This window comes from Meles meles, chromosome 7, assembly GCF_922984935.1.
Source record: "Meles meles chromosome 7, mMelMel3.1 paternal haplotype, whole genome shotgun sequence".
NCBI classification, from domain to species: domain Eukaryota; kingdom Metazoa; phylum Chordata; class Mammalia; order Carnivora; family Mustelidae; genus Meles; species Meles meles.
In genome coordinates, this window is record NC_060072.1 from 47545728 (window position 1) to 47562617 (window position 16890).

General features: G+C 41.3%; 1 protein-coding gene across 4 annotated transcripts in view; it reads left to right on the forward strand.

Moving 5' to 3' along the window:
* LOC123945893 overlaps window positions 1–16890 on the forward strand; it is a 186360-nt gene that overhangs the window by 126285 nt on the left and 43185 nt on the right. The gene's annotated exons all lie outside the window — the stretch shown is intronic.

The following is a 16890-nucleotide window of genomic DNA, read 5'->3' on the forward strand; positions in this document are numbered from 1 at the left end:
TTGGGGCTGGTTCACACTCTGAGGTGCCCTGGAGAGAGTTTGGGAGCTCCACATCCCTCCCCCATACCTTGCCCTAAGCATCTCTTTCATTTGGCTGTTCCTGAATTGTATCCTTGGTAATAAACTGGTAAATGTAAATGAAGTGTTTCCTGAGTTCATGAGCTATTCCCATCACCTATTTTTTGCACTCTTAGGTTCAAGAAATCCACCTGAACAGCATAGCCTAGAGATGGGCGTGGGAAGAAATGAAGGGTCTTCTCACTTTCCTTCAGGCCAACAGTTTCTGCAGTGTGTATTTACAGGCCATTTGAAAATGGATTCCCAATTCAGTTCCATCGACTTGTGGTTTATATGTATACTAGATTTTGGCAAAAGGTTGATTGCGAGTCTTCGATTTTAGTATTATTGTCATTGTCACATTTCTTCCCATATCGTTTCTAATTATTTTAATGGGGAATTGGTAAAAGTTTCATCAGAAGCCATTTACAAATGTTAACTCTTAAATTTTTTTATAGTAGTGTTCTATGAAATCCCTTGGGGGATTTATTTGTCATTCTTCATTTTTAGTAACTTCTTCTCTGGATAAACGGTTGACTTCTCTTGATTTTGATTGAAGAATTTAATTTTTTAAATAAGTAAAAGTTTAATAAGCCAACATTTAGAATAAGCTAACATCTCAGAGAAGGCTCTAGTCATCATTGTTTTCTTATTAGGTTGCTAGGGCTGCCGTAACCAAGCATGACAAACTGGGTAGCCTTAACAGGAGAAATGCATCGTCTCAGTTCTGGAGGCTAAAAGTCCAAAATCAAGGTGTTGTCAGGGGTTGATTCTTTCCAAGAGCTGTAAGACAGAACATGTTTTATGTCCCTCGCCTAGCTTCTGGTGGTTTGCTGACAATCTTTGGCATTCCTCGGCTTGTAGAAGCATTATCCCAATCTCTGCATAGTGCTTTCCCTGTGTGCATGTCTGTGTCCAGATTTTCCCTTTCTATAAGGGCACTCATCGTATTACGTTAGGGGCCACCTTACTCCGACATGAATTCATCTTCACTAATTACATTTGCAACAACTCTGTTTTCCAAATAAGGTCACATTCCAGTGTATCGGACATCAACAAGTGAACTGGTGGGGGCTATAGTTTAACCCGTACCATTCACTATATAGTAAGATCTCCAAAATTCTAATCCTGCCCCCCCCCCCACCCCCGCCATACACTTAGGGCTAACTTTCTAAATTAAAGGCAGTGGGAAAGGACAAAAGGCAGAGATAAGAAAGTAAAATAACTTTCACTGAGCTCTTGGAATGTGGCAGTTAATATTAGGCATCTGAAGCACATTATATCATTTTATCTGATATCAGTTATATCAGGGAGGTAGGCACAAATGACAAAAGCTGAAACTCACTTAAGTCACTTTCCAAGGATCAGTTAGAAACTGGATTCAGGCTTGGGTATGTTTGACTGCAAAGCCTGCACGCTTTCCTCTACTCCTTCCTTGCCTCTCTGCAAAGGCAAAATATTCATAATAATGGTAATTATAAGAATAATAACAACAACAATAACTCATGGAAATGTTTCATTAAAGCAACTGCTCCTCCTAGCATAGAGCAAAACAACAAACAAAGCATTAGGTGATAATTTTGACAGGGTAATTCCATTTTCCCTAAACATTCACAGCAGGATTTTCCTTCCTACAGTTGAATAGAGGTTAATTTCTAAGCGATAAAGGGAGAAAAGAAACAACAGAACCCAACTTAAATACTTATGAATGTCAGAAATTAAAAACTCCTATTTTTTTTTACGTTTGATTTTGAAATCTTCAGCCTGATGATAAAGACAGTGCAATCCTGAGACTCATAACAGCAATAGCTGACGGTTACTGAAGCCTCCTATGTGCCAAGCACTGTGCCAAAGCTGGTCATATATTAACTAACTTAAACCTCGCACAATCTTGAGGATTAACGGTAGCATAACCTCCACTTTACTGGTGAAGAAGCAGAGAAACACAGCTCATCTTCAAAGCCTGTTTCTCAAACGCTATGCCCAGTTGTTGCTCACTAAATAGAAAAGTTAAGCCACCAAATGAGAGCTGTCCATGATCAAAATTATGTTTTGTGGTCAAACATGACTTTTTCTAATGGAGAAATTCTAGTGGTTAGAGCAAGGGGTTTGGAGTCAGACCTGAATTTGTGTACCAGTCCAACCCTTATTAATTACATGACCTTGGGCAAGTTGTTTAGCCCTCTTGGGCCTCATTAATCATTTTCAAAATTGGGATAATAATACTTTCCCCCAGGGTTATTATGAAAATTAAGTGAGATAATACATGCAAAGCACAATCACTGCTGCGTAGGTCACAAGTATTTATTGTTTTTATACAACAGGCATAATATTCATTTGAATATTATTCAGATATGTTTCCATGTCTGATAAATCCTGCTAGCTGGCAACTTCTCACCCTATAAAGAAAGGGTTTAAATGCTTCAGGAAAAGGATAAATACCTATTAGAACGAGAAGATCATTGTTTACCTATTTGTGTGAGACTGAATTGAGACTCCAAAGCCAAGTTTTGCTAAGAAAGAAATGATTTTTAAATTTCTTTTAGCTTTATTAACATACAGAGAATTAAGCCTGAATGTCTAGAATATAAATTTCTTTCTTTGAAGTCTCTCTCCACTGGCTTTCTGTCTAGACTAGGATAAGGATATAGCATAGAGGAAGCACGGATTAGAGGAAGTAGCATAGCAAAAGGAGATTAAGAAAGTCAGCTAGCAGGATCCTTGAAACAGCCCTTTCTCCTTAGGACTGGGAGCACCAAAAAGCACCTCAAGAAAGCAGGTAGAAAGAAGCACTTTCAGAAACACCCAGGAAGGTAGGAAGCCTCCAAAAACATCAAGGTTAATGGCCTGCTTCCCTCGTCTAGGTATAATATGGGAAGTCCAATTTGGAGTTAATTGCTACATCCACATGGTGTGGTAGCGAGGGTATGGAGGTGATGGTAAGAGAAGGCCAGGTCAACGAGCCATAGCAGCACTTCTGATTCCCTAGAGCTCGGAGGTGGTGAACATAGGCAGGAAAGCAATTAGAAGCACTAAAGCAGCCAGAGATCAGCAGAAGCCTAAGGTTAGAGTGGAGAGCAGGGACTTCCTTAACTAGGAATGGAAAACATGGATTTCAGTTATGGATACTGGTATGTCTCCTTACACACTGTGATAGTGACCTCACAGCCTAAAGGAAGCCAGTAGACCCTACCTCCCCTTTTCTCTTAGTGCCAGCTAGAAAAGGAGCAAAGGAAAGAGCAGAATTCCAAAAGACTGACTATTTTCCTGGGGCATCCATGCAGAGATTGTAGACATCAAATGATAGGTCAGATGACATTACTGGATTGTACCAAAATATGGTATATTTTCTTCTGCTACCCGGTGGGTAGGGCCTCAGGGGTGGAACAGGTAAGATACAGGAAATAATGAAGTACAGTTTCTTTACAAATCTGGACTCGTATTACAACAGTCCATGTGGGATGCTTAAAAACCAGAGTATAGGGGTATCTGGGTGACTCAGTGGGTTAAAGCCTCTGCCTTCGGCTGAGGTCATGATCTCAGAGTCCTGGGATCGAGCCCCATATCGGGCTCTCTGCTCAGCAGGAAGCCTGCTTCCTCCCTTCTCTCTGCCTGTCTCTCTGCCTACCTGTGATCTCTGTCTGTCAAATAAATAAATAAAAATCTTAAAAAAAAAAACAGAGTATAGTCTGTGTTTATACCAAGGACTGGTTATAGTCCCTATTAAAATTAGAATTAAAAGTTGTCTTGAGGGTAGATCCATGAATCTATGAGGAAAAGAAGACAGGAGGAATTAAATTTGATTGTCATATGGAAATGCAGAGAGAAAGAAAGAGTATATAGTATCTGGCCTTCAAAATAGGCTCTTGGAATATGCAACAAAAGAGTAGATTTGAAAGTCAGATCTTTTTTTTTTTTTTTTTTTAAGAAATAAAAGGATTAATGAAATCAGAGGAAACCAGAGAAGGAGACAAACCAAAAGAGACTCCTAATCTCAGGAAACAAACTGAGGGTTGCTGGAGTGGAGGGGGCTGGGAAGGATGGGGTGGCTGGGCGATGGACGTTGGGGAGGGTATGTGCCATGGTGAGCGGTGTGAATTGTGTAAGGCTGATGAATCACAGACATGTACCCCTGAAACAAATAATACATTACATGTTAATAATAGTAAAGAAATAAAAAGATTTCCTAAATTTAACACCTACCTTTATCATATTAAGAGACAGACTTGGTGAACCAGATCATAGAATTTTACTCTATATCCTGGATGGAAGAAAGAGATAAAGAGAAGCCAAAAGGCTACTCCTTCTGACTTGAGTAATTTTGTGAATAATAAGAAAGAGAGATAGATAGAATCAAGAAGCTGAGAGGTCTAAGACCTGGTCCTGTCCTCTGTGAACACCAGGCTTCAAACAGAGGTTAGGGACTGTCTTTAGAAGTATCTAGAATGGAATGGAAGTCCAGGAGCACTGGGCTTAGTGCTGGATATTCTTTGTACAGAAGGAGACTGAGAACCTTTCAAAAGAGCCTCCACAAAGTTAATTTCCACTTCATGATGGCATGAAGGTAGTGGCAGAAGACAGGTAATAGATCAGTGGTATAAGTTGGTTTCTCAGGAAGCAGATGCTGAGACAGAATTTGGGGCACAAGATGTTTATTAGGGATTAGTACCTGTGAAAAAGGGAGGGAGGGAGCAGGATTGGGCAGAGAGAGAAATTGGTGAGATTGTGATGAGACCCAACAGAATCTCAGCCAACCCAAAGGGAAACTCTGGAACGAGAACTACCAGTCAGTGTTGAATTGCAATCTGCTAAATGGGCCAGGCCTTCATATTCCCACGTCAGTCAGTCATAAGATGAGGGTCACTCTGGGAAGGGTGTGACCACCGGCAAGATGTCTTTCTGTAGCTGAAGCAGATCCTGAAGGCACTGCAGGACAGAGACCATCTGCTGATCACTCTCTCAGCTACCAAGGCTTGAAGGGGGACCTGGGCAGTGATCCTTAATCTACCACAGTGAGTGTGAAGCAAAGTTCCTAATTCCCCTTACCTGAAGGCCTCTGACGTACTTATTAGCCCCAGAGAGGCTGAGTCTGAGTACTGAGAGAGTAGTGGACAGAAAGGTTATTTGCAGACAAATAGGGCCAGTAGCCCCTTGGTGAATGCCATTTGAGGAAGCATTTCTTCCAGCCACTGGATTTCTGAGACCAGGAGGCATCTGAGACCAGCATAGATTTGGGAACCCCCCCATCTTGCCACCTAACCAGCCTATATTATTCTTCACATCCAGCTGCCTGGAGTTGAGCAAAAGGAACACTGAAGCATTTAGGATTTACCAGAGTTAAGAGACCAGAGATTGAAAAACCTAAAGAGATTTTAAATGATTGGATCAGACTAAGGTTCCATATTTATACTACAACTGGGCTTTTAACTTTCCATTATCTAGCTGGCTAAGGGATCATCTGGGAGAGAACATCAGTTCAGAGGTACACAGGGGGGTGCCTGGGTGGCTCAGTTGGTTAAGCGACTGCCTTTGGCTCAGGTCATGATCCTGGAATCCCACGATAGAGTCCCACTTCGGGATCCCAGCTCCATGGGGAGTCTGCTTCTCCCTCTGACCTTCTCCCCTCTCAAGTTCTCTCTCTCTCTCAAATAAATAAATAAAACCTTTAAAAAAAAAAAGAGGTACACAAGGAAGCTGCATCCACTTTGTCAATTTGCATGCGGTATGACGGACATTTTGTATCTGCTGCATTGCTAAAGAAAAACAAGGACCAAGCCTTCATTTAACAAGAATTCCGGACTTGGAGGACAAAAATGAGATGGGAGGAGGGGTTAGGATTAGTTTTTTGAGGAGATACATTATGCAATAGCTATCTTTGTTTGGTGGACAGTGTAATTTTTCATACTGGCTTACTTCCTATATGAAGTTCTGAAATATTAGGATCTTATTCACTCTTGCTGACCATAAAAATTATATGTTAAACAAAGCCTAAGATTTAGTAATCTACAAATCACTTCTGACTTCCCGCTACTGTGAAAACCTACACCCAGCAAAAAAAAAAAAAAAAAAAAAAGGCTGTAGTTGATCATAGTTCCCTGTGCAATTACAAACACCAAAATCTTTGGAAGCCAAAAACTAAAGAAAATTAAATCCACAAAAATCTTATCATCAGAATATAAAAGCCAAAAACAACACAATTGAGACTCTGGGATCAAAGAATGGCAAGATGTGAGAAGCAGGCCATCTTCTCTCAGAAGTCCCAGGCACGGCTCAGAATGGATGGACAGAGCTTCAGATGAGAGAAGCCTGGGCCATCCCTTGGCTGTGACGGCCCCTTGAGAAGGAAGCCACAGATGAAAATGTCAAAAAAAACCTTAGGCCACAACTTACTGAGCCTTTTAAAATGCTCAAATGATCAAAATGATCATTTCACTATGGCTGCAAAAGCCTAACTCTGGAAGGCATTATGGCTCGATTTCTTAATCGATTTTGGGGGGATAATAGAATGGAACCTAGAGGATTTATTGTATAGTGTTATGACATGTGCTCTTAGGCATGTGAACATATCTTTCCAACCTCCCCAAAGTATCTGTAGGTGAACTCCTTTTCTTTTTTCCATCTCCTCTAGACATCCATTATGTTGCAAGTAAAACTAATTTTTATAGTAATAATATTAACAACTGACAGTTACTGCATTTTGACCACATGTCAAGCACTGTATTTACTGATTACAATCATTTTTTCTCTTACTTCCTCTAACTCTTGATGAGATAGGCATCATTTATTATTAGCTCCATATTGTCTGAAATAATATGAAACTCACGGAGATTAAGTAACTTGCAAAGTCACACGCTGAGGATAGAACTGAATAAGGAGCCGGAGAAGACTCCCAAGTGAGGAAAAGTGATCAGTAACAGTGAAATTGACAGAATTTTGTCTATGAACTCTGTGGCGTTGTCTTAGTCTGGGTTACCCAGAAAGCAGAGCCTGAGGCAAGGAGCTTATGGTATGTCTACTCGATTAGGGAATGAGTTTCCAGGTGTGAGGGACGAGGGGTGTAAAACAGAAAAAGAAGAGCCACTGTGAGACAAGATGATCCAGTTGGCAGCAGCCAAGTGAGACTAGATTTTTCAAATGCACAGGATCGTCCTCCAGGAAGATATATAAACTGCATCTCAAAAAGTCCATCTGGAGGGTGAAAGGGGGGGAGGTTTTATCTGCTAGCTGTCTCCTTTTTTTTTTTTTTCAAGATTTTATTTATTTATTTCACAGATCGTAAGTAGGCAGCGAGGCAGGCAGAGAGAGAGAGAGGAGAAAGCAGGCTCCCTGCTGAGCAGAGAGCCCGATGCGAGGCTCGATCCCAGGACCCTGGGATCATGACCTGAGCCGAAAGCAGGGGCTTAACCCACTGAGCCACCCAGGCGCCCCTAGCTGTCTCCTTTTGTCAAATGTTTGCCTCATAGGGCGTTCACTCCCTATATTTCAGTGATTCACATATGAGAGTCCTAAAGAGAATCCTGTGGCATTCTGTATCTTGACATTAACCTAATCTCCCTGGGGTGGGAGAGGAGTGGCACATGGTGCAGCCTGAGTGAGACACTGTCTGCAGGCACCCATATAGAAGTGCTGGTACTGAAACAGGAGTGGGATGTGGCTAAGAGGATCTGAAGTGTGGCCTCAGAGGTATCTGAGACCTCTGTGTCTTTTTTTCCCCTGCAGGATAGAAAGAAGCAACTCAGTTCTAGAGTGTTACAAGTGGTTTTGGGATGCTTATTAATGACTAGGACGCAGAAAGCTAGCTTGGAGTCCCATGTAGACATTGAAGTAAATTCTCATGCCCTACGCTGCAAAGCAGTCTTGAGGCATGTTGGACAACAGCAGTTACAAAGCATGAAAATGGCCAAAAGTGGAGGAGAGGGATACGAAAATACCCACTTAGTCATTGATTCTTTCTATAAAATTAACTGGAATTGGGGGCGGGGTACAGTCAGTTCCTCAAGTTTCCCGAGGAATATACCCTCTTTCATGGAGTGGGAAGTGAAACCACCTATGGTGTGATTTCACCTTGGTTGGACCATCTGGGTTAAGACCACTGAACTGCATTAAGTGCCACTGCATAGCTCCCTGATCTGCAGAGTCTGATAAAATGTCTTGCTCCTATGCAATGGTCTCAGAAAACAAAATCCCCTTTGTTTTGGACTCAGCAAGATACTGACAGCCACAAGCCCATCTGGAGTCTATGACAGTTAAAATTAGTTTCATTTAAAATTAAAATTCAAGGCCTTTAGTGATAGAAGTAGATAACTCTCCATAGGCCAGAACTAATCCCTATCATTCTAAGGAAAGTGGACCCTGATAAGGAAGGTCTTCTTTTTTCTAGAGCGTAAGCTGCCTGACTGAACCCTAATTGCAAGGACTACTGGGAAAACATCCGTCATAACTAATATAGTGGGTAGTGATCTCTGCCTCACAAATTGAAAGAACTACCCAAACATAGGGAGAAGATTCAGATTCTAGATAGTCAAAAAGTCAGATATCCATTTTTGCTCCCTTTCCCCTTGCCTGTTAATGGATTCTTTGTCTGGTACCAATGTTCTTCTCCTTGTACGTATGTCCTTGATATTTACTGCTAAACTTCTTGATAGCACAGTCAAAAAAAAAAAAGAGACATGACAGAAATAATTTTGCAGGTTTACCTGGCACCCTTTGTCTGGACTTCTTGGTTTGCTTGGTCCAATAGCTGCTCAAGCTCGGAATATGATGATTTGCATTTCAAATCTGTACATGGGATCTGAAAATTGGAACCACTAGCAGAAACAACTACATCACACATAGTTATCCATGTCTCCAGTAGAGTTAATGCTGATTTACTCTGATATAGAAGACTTGAGTTACAGCCCTTGCTTTCATTAACCAATATTAATCAACTGTGTGATCTTGAGGAAGTAATTTCATTACTTTGTGTTTGGTTGACTAATCTGGAAAGGAGAGGGAAGGAAGGAGGGAAAGAAGGAAGGAAGGAAGGAAGGAAGGAAGGAAGGAAGGAAGGAAGGAAGGAAGGAAAATGGAGGGAAGGGAGAAAAAGCTGCGGGATTAAAAATAGGGGAAAGAAAACTAACACATGGGAGTACTGGTAGTGTAGGAGGAGTTTTACTTTCAGCCTTTACAAAAAACTGTAAGACATTTTGTTGATGAAAAAACTGAGACAAAGTGGCCAGTCTTCCCCCCCATCATAGAATTAACAAATTGCTGAGTCAGGATTTGAGTCAGTTTCATCCAGCTTCAAAGGCCTTCTTTTTTCTTCATTTCTGTTTTGAAAACATTTGAATAAGAAATAATAAGAGCATTACTTTAAAAAATAATAATATATGAAAAGACTCTTGTCTCCTTAGACCATCATCATCCCTCCCCAACCCCACCCTTCTCCACCTGGACAAACCTTCTCATGTCACCATATATAACCACTCAAAGCATTTTAGTGTATCCTTCCAGAGTTTTTCTGTGCCTTTATACACTATACATACAACCAGAGAAAGCATATAATGTGTTTATACGTGTGTGTATTTTTCTACAAAAAAGTGGTGGTATTATTCTCCAAATATCTTTTTGCCGCTTGCTTTTTCATTTAACAATAGGTCTTGCAACTCTAGCTATGCTAGTACATAAAGAGCTCTTATTCCTTCTAGCTGCTACCGAGTATCTCACTGCAGAGAGATACAAGCTTCTTTAGCCACTCCCCTGCTGACCCATATTTAGTTTGTTTGCTGGGAGCCCATGTTTCTATTCCAACGTGTTTCTCTGTTTCCCACTTCTACAGATGAGTTGTACAGCCTCTTTTTCCTCAAAAATTCTGTGGCATGAAGAAAATGAAATGAGTCTGAGGACATGATAATTCACTTCCAAACAACTCATTTGTTAGGTAGTGAAATAACACCAAATTGTGAATTAAGTCTGTTACCATTAAAATAAAAGAGCCAAAGAGACTAAACAAAAGTATCCAAACAAGTCCAGGCAGGCTAACTGGGTCTCTGGCAACTAGAGACAAACCCGGAGTCTACTTCACATTCGCTTAACTATGTGACTCAAGGCTTTGCATAGATATTCTTGATTACGGCAGTTTATTCTTTAATAGTTGAGGTTTAACATGATAGCATGAAATGTACTGGATACTATATATATATATTATATTGTTTTTGACTCAATAATAATCCTTTAGAGCAGATCTTCTTACCTGAATTCCATTGGCAAAACAAACTGAGGGTAGAGAGACTAAGTAAGTTTGCTCAAAGTCACACAGTCATGACAGGATCGAGTTTCAAACCCAAGTTTTCTGTCTTCTTTCCACTGTCTGTCATGTGTTCCTTTTAGCCAGAGTTGATTCAGAAGGACCTGATCATAAAGAACAGGTTCACACCTGATGGAAAGGATGTGAACACCCTGTCCCGTGCTTACCTCTTCATCTCATCTCCCACTCCTTTCTCTCTCCTCGACCTGGCCCTAAATTACCTGTAACTCCCATAACACACATTGCTGTGGACTTCTGCAAATAATACTGTTTCTCTTTTTCTAGAATATTCTTATACTCTTTGTTAGGGCAATTCCTACTCCGCCCCCCCCCCCCCCAAATTCAATTTTTCAGCTCAAGCATCACTTTCTTTGGGAATGTAACATTCCCACTTAACACTTGTCCAAGATTGGGTTAAGGACCTTTTCCCACAGTGTTTTGTGTTTACCTTTCTCAGAGCACTTGACAATGAATGGTGCTTTTTTGTTGCTTGTCTGTCTCTCTGTTTGCCTGTCTTTGCAGTGAGCTCGAGAACAGAACCACAGCTAATTCGTAATTGAGTCTCTAGCTTCAGCATAGTGCCTCATGCACAGTAGGCATTCAGTCATCTTAAGAGTGACAGCAAGGGGCGCCTGGGTGGCTCAGTGGGTTAAAGCCTCTGCCTTTCGCTCAGGTCATGATCCCAGGGTCCTGGGATCGAGCCCCGCATCGGGCTCTCTGCTTGGCAGGGAGCCTGCTTCCTCCTCTCTCTCTGCCTGCCTCTCTCCCTACTTGTGATCTCTATCTGTCAAATAAATAAATAAAATCTTAAAAAAAAAAAAAAAGAGTGACAGCAAAATAGAACCTGGAAGTGGACTCTGTAGCTCCATACATGCTACCTGCCCCAAGATGGTCACCTGAGTCTCCCCCCGCCCCCCAGCCCCACCCACCAGCCTGTTGAGCTTCTTAACTTCACTTGCTAGGCTGGCAGGCATTTTTTTTCTGCATCTGATAAATGGGGAGAGTGTGGCAGATGGGGTATGGAAGCCTGGGAACACTAGAGACAAAGTCTCTGAAGACAAAAACAGCCCTTCCTTATGTAGAATCCAGATTTATTTGATCTATAAAGGATGGGACGTTTCTCTACTTTACATGAAGCTAGCAGGATAAAAGGCTAAGAAAGAAAAGAGAGCTGAATTTTATTGAAGAAAAAAATATATTGTAGAAGAAATATAACAAAGATCTCCCAGGAAGTGTCAAGGAAAATGTAACATTCAGTAGTTTAAAAGGGCAAAAATCCAAAGATCCAAACCAGGAATGTGTGAAACACAAACAGATTCTGCAGATGATAAATTGCTCTCCTAGACACATTTTTCTCTTTTCAGTTACAGATCATTTCGTGAAAAAGATTTGTTTATTCCAAGTTTGCCAACATAGTTTTTGTTTTGACAGTCCAAGGGATGTATCAACTTTCCTTAATGGCCTTTGAAGCCTCTCGATGTAGAAATGTGGTATTCTAGGCAATGTTTAAAAGTATTCATGGAACTGAAACATACAACTTGTGTTAACTAAATATTAGGAAGGAAAAAAATAGTAGCATCAGAAAAAAATTGCCATGTACTCCAGGAAAGGCTGATATTTCCATCTGAATATTTGCTTATTGTTAAAAAATAATAGGTAATAATGCTTTTCTTACTGAGTGCTGACTATACCCTAGCCATTGTGCTAGCTTCTGGTAATGCAGCAGGAAGCAAAACAGGTATGTCTTGCCTGAGTAGGTAGATATTAAACAGATAATTACAGAGATATGTATATAATTATAAAGGTTGGTAAGAAGGAAGGATTTTAAAGAAAGAGTAAGAGGGGAGACCTACTCTAGATTGATAATCAGGGAAAACCTCCCTGAGAAAATCGTATTTAAGCTGGGACCTAATGAATGAGAAAGAAACAGATGAATAATGCTAGGGAAAGAGGTATAGGCAGAGGCCACAGAATACATAGCTACCTTGGCGTTGGAAACACCTTGGCCTTTCTAAGGAACTGAAAAAACAAACTAGTGTTGTTTTCCTCCTGGTTGTCAGATTAATTACTTCCCCTGCCCCTGCCCCTGCCCATGCCCCTAAGCCCTGGTACATGGTACAGGGGCCTCACCCCTGCAGATGTCAGGCTGTCTTGTCTTGTGGCTCTACTAAACAGGGCCCGCAGAAGGAACTGGTAGATTGGAAGGGAGGCAACAGGGAGAAGCTAGCATATTTCTGTTTCTTTTTTTTTCTGGTTCAAGAGAGCCTCTCCAGCAGTGGTGATGTCTTCTCTGTGGCTTTAGAGTTTTTTGGCTTTGAGTAAAACATAGTAATAACCCCCGTCCTTTATTTTGGAACTAAGGTAATTGGCCAGGGACACAATCTTTACAGTTTAGTGGCATCTCCTTGTCCACAGGGCTATAGTGGTGAATACAATCAACCTATTGCTTCCTTCTAGAAGGTCGTAAGTTTATAAGAAATAGCAAGGCTAACAAATTGCAGCATTCACAGATTAAAGCCCCGTCCATTTTCTCACTAAAAAGGGAGGGGGGCAGAATCCTGTAAAACATTTCTGGAACAGCTTGCGAAGCCATTAAAGTTTTGGTCAGGGCAGCCAAGGTTTTTAACAGTGACTCACAAGATCAGAAATCCACATGGAAGCAGCTGCCTGAATTTTCTCTCTCTCTCTTTCTCTCTCTCTTTTTTTTTCTTTTGGCTAACTGTAGTGAGTGGAGAAGTATACCCTTGTTATATAGGAAAATCGCACATGACCTAGGGTGAGTTGAGTGTAACTTACATATTTATAATAATAGTTATCATTAATTAGAAACTAATGCTGTTCTAGCATCCATACTAGTTACCTTACAAATAACAATAAATTTTCATGATAAATCAAAATCACCCTCAAGGTTGTCAGTATTGTTTTCTCCTTTTATAAAGGGAAATGAAGGTTTGGGAGTACTGGGCACTTATTGAAGGTCAGAGAGAGTAATTTGATACAAGTTCACATCTATTTGACTTTAAAATCCCTAATATTGTGCTATACTACGGTATTCCCTTTTTTGTCAATAATCTCATAATAGCTCAGTTTCAGAGTGGAATTAAGCATTACAAAACTAGGGAATGAATTATATTTAGCTTTAAATATCAATAGTAATTGACCCAAGACCTCTAATTTGTGACTGGTGGCAATGAAGTAGAAGCAAAAAGGGTGTTAGATCCTACTGATCTATGGATTTATTGGGGGAAGCCAGTAGCTCTTCAAAAATTTGTTTTTTGCTATTGTTGGTTTTTAAAACCCCGAGATCAAGAATCCTGTGCTCTACCAACTGGCCAGCCAGGCACTCCTGTTGTTGTTGTTGTTGTTTTAAATAAAAGATTTCAGATACGTTGCACTGGCCCCCAGCTAGTCTTGGATGCCGGGATCCTTCCTCTTTGAGTATGATCAACACCTTCCTTATCACAGAAGGCATGTATGAGGATGTTTGGTGCTAACTACAACCAACCACGTGGATCTCAGGAGTATCGGGCAAAAATTCTTCTGGGACTGAGTCAACAGAACAAAGTGACTTGACATCTGCCATGACTTTGGAGTATGATGGATGCGTGGGGAAATGTATACCTGCCCTCCCTGCCACACAGTGTGCGTCGTGTTTCCTTCTTCTATTAGACTTCCTGGTCTAGTTCTTCCAACCCTTACAACACAGGTCATTATAATACATGATCCTGGATGTATCTTAGGGAAAAAACAAATCTTTTTCTTTCTTTTTGTTTTTGAAACACAAAGGTAGGAAGAAGAAAAGAGGGGCGTTTGATAATGGTTGCTGATAGAGTACGCACGGGAGGAATGACCTCACACCACACACAGTAGACCTGGAATAGCATTTATTCCGAGAAACCTACAGAAGGAGGACGAGGAGCAGGTGTGCAGTCTCTCCTTTGCCTGTTGCTGTCTAAGACAGTGCAAAGTGCTCTAGCAAGACTGCGGTCTAAACTCTGAGCGAATAAGCCGCATGCAAAGAAGATCAGCATCCTGAGGAAGGCCTAGAGTCCCAGCCTTGGACTTTCTTTGTCATGCCTTCTCACCACTCATGTTTACAGCCATACCAGACCCTCTCTGGCGTGAACAGGAGCTCGGACACAAGTCTTGCAGTTTCAGGTTTCCAGTGCAGGGAACCTTGGCTTCCTAGCGGGCTCCTCCACCCCGGTTCTCTCACAGGACGCTTGCCAAACAGTCCCGCCCTGCAGGAAGCCTCCCTCCTTCTGGGAGACCTTCCAGGGGCTAGTCTCAGATAAATTAACTTTTACTTCTCCCTGCAGCATAAACCTGAAGACCTCTGAGTACCAGCTGGAATTGAGAACATCTTAGCAGAATGTGTTTGGGTGGGTCTTTGCCAACATATCGAGTATCTTGGCCTTTAGTTCTCATACTGTCATCCTGTCGATCAAAAGAAATTGATCAAATCAAAAGTCTTTATTTCACAGCTCAGAGTTGTTCTCTCCAACACTTCTGTCTAAATTCTTGGTAGTTTGATTTATAAACAAAGGTGATGCTTCCATGAACCTGACTGCTCAGTTCCTCTCAGTTTTTTTCTCCACTGCTACTGTCCTTTATCCTACCTCGGCCGCTCACTCCCACAATCACATTGTAAATCCTATTATTACCGATAATTCTCACTTATTTATTATCTGAATTTCATATGCACACTCCTCATCATTCCCATTCACTTCCTCTAAAGTTCAACTTCAACAATTCTTTAACCTCATCGGGATTTCTAGTCCGTTGATCCTGGTACATTTTCCCCGTCTTTCTCCGCCCTTGGCATCCATCCCTTCCCCTCTTAAAGTCTATGACAACCACTATCCTCATGTACACATCCGTGCATGTACCCTCAGTTCCCTTGCTTCTCTCTCACATAAACTTGGAAAAGCACAACTCTGATTAAATCTAATTCTCTACCTACTCCTAGTTTGTGGTTGAAAGAAAGCACTCTACCCTGCTATTAACTCCATCTTAAATTCGTAATTACAAACATCAAATGGCCTAATGCTGCCTGGCGATCTCACTATATTTGCCAGGTCCATTCACCATCCGACTTTCCTATACAACTCTGTCCACTTTCCCTGTCTCTTCAGACCCTAACAAACTTCCTCCTCCATCCTTGGCCTCAAATGATCACCTTCTTTCCTACTTCCTTAAGGAAACTGAAGCACTCACGGGAGAATTTCTTCAGTGCCCTGCTACGCATGTACCCTGTAGCAGGATCTGCACATGTATGCATGTGTCTCTTACAAGAGATGAACTATCCATGCACCTGTCTAAGGCCAGCACTTCCAGTCCCTTTCACACGTATGTGAAGACATCACTGCTGTCAATTTCTTTCCTTCTCCTATAGCATTATATTCCTCCCATTAAAAAAAAACAAAAACAAAAAACAAAACCCAAAACTTTCTTTGTCCCATGTCCTACAGCTACTGTCCCATTGCTTTACTTCAGCAGCAAAAGTTCTCAAAAGAGGTATTTATACCTGTTCTCTCCAGTTTTTTTCTACCCTTTCTGTCTTGAATAATCCAAAGCAGTCAGGCTTTTGACTCCATAACTTCATTGGATCTACTCCTTTTTTTTTTTTAGTTTTTTTTTTTTTTTAATGTATTCATTTGAGAGAGAGAGAGAGAGAGGGAGAACACAAGCAGAGGGAGCAGCAGGCAGAGGGAGAGGGAGAAGCAGGCTCCCAGCTGAGCAAGGAACCCAATGCAGGGCTTGATCCTAGGACCCTGGGAACCTGAAGTGAAGCCAAATGCTTAACAGACTGAGCCACCCAGGTATCCCCATTGGGCCTGATTTTATCAATTTCACCAATGACTTTTACATGGTTTAATTCAGTGGTCAGTCTCGGGAGCATTTGGCAGAGTTATTCTCATTCTTCTCCCGATGGCGCCTTCTTCACTTAACTTCTGGGATACTACTGACTCTTGGTTTTCTTCACACCTCACTAGTCACTTCTTATTGTCCTTCACTGATTCCATCTTTTTGCCTGGACTTTTGAACACTGGAAGATCCATGACTCAGTCTGTGGGCCTCTTCTCTCTCTTTTTTTTAATCTACATTTATTACCTTGGTGATCTCATATAGCTTCTCTACGCTTTGTTAGAATGGGTCTAGGTTGACCAAGGTAGTTGTCCTTAAGCAGTGAGTATTTTGGAGTCTTGACTGAAGTCTCTAGATGTCCCCCCTGCCTCTCCTCCTAGGTTAATTAGAACTTGAACATCTCCCAGCCAAGTGCAAGCTCTGGTAATTTTTCAGTTTTGTCTCCTGTAGTTAGGATTGCCAGATAAAATATACTCGGGACATCTACAAACTACTCATCGATTATCTGAAATTCAAATTTAACTGGGCAGTCTCTGTTTTTATTTACTAAATCTGGTAGCCCTACCAGTATTTGTCCATCCTTGTGGAATTTCAGCCTACTTACACATAATTTGAGAGTTCAGCTAAGTGCTCACGGATTCCCCTATACAGATTTATGGAGCTCTAGTTCTTGAGGTTGT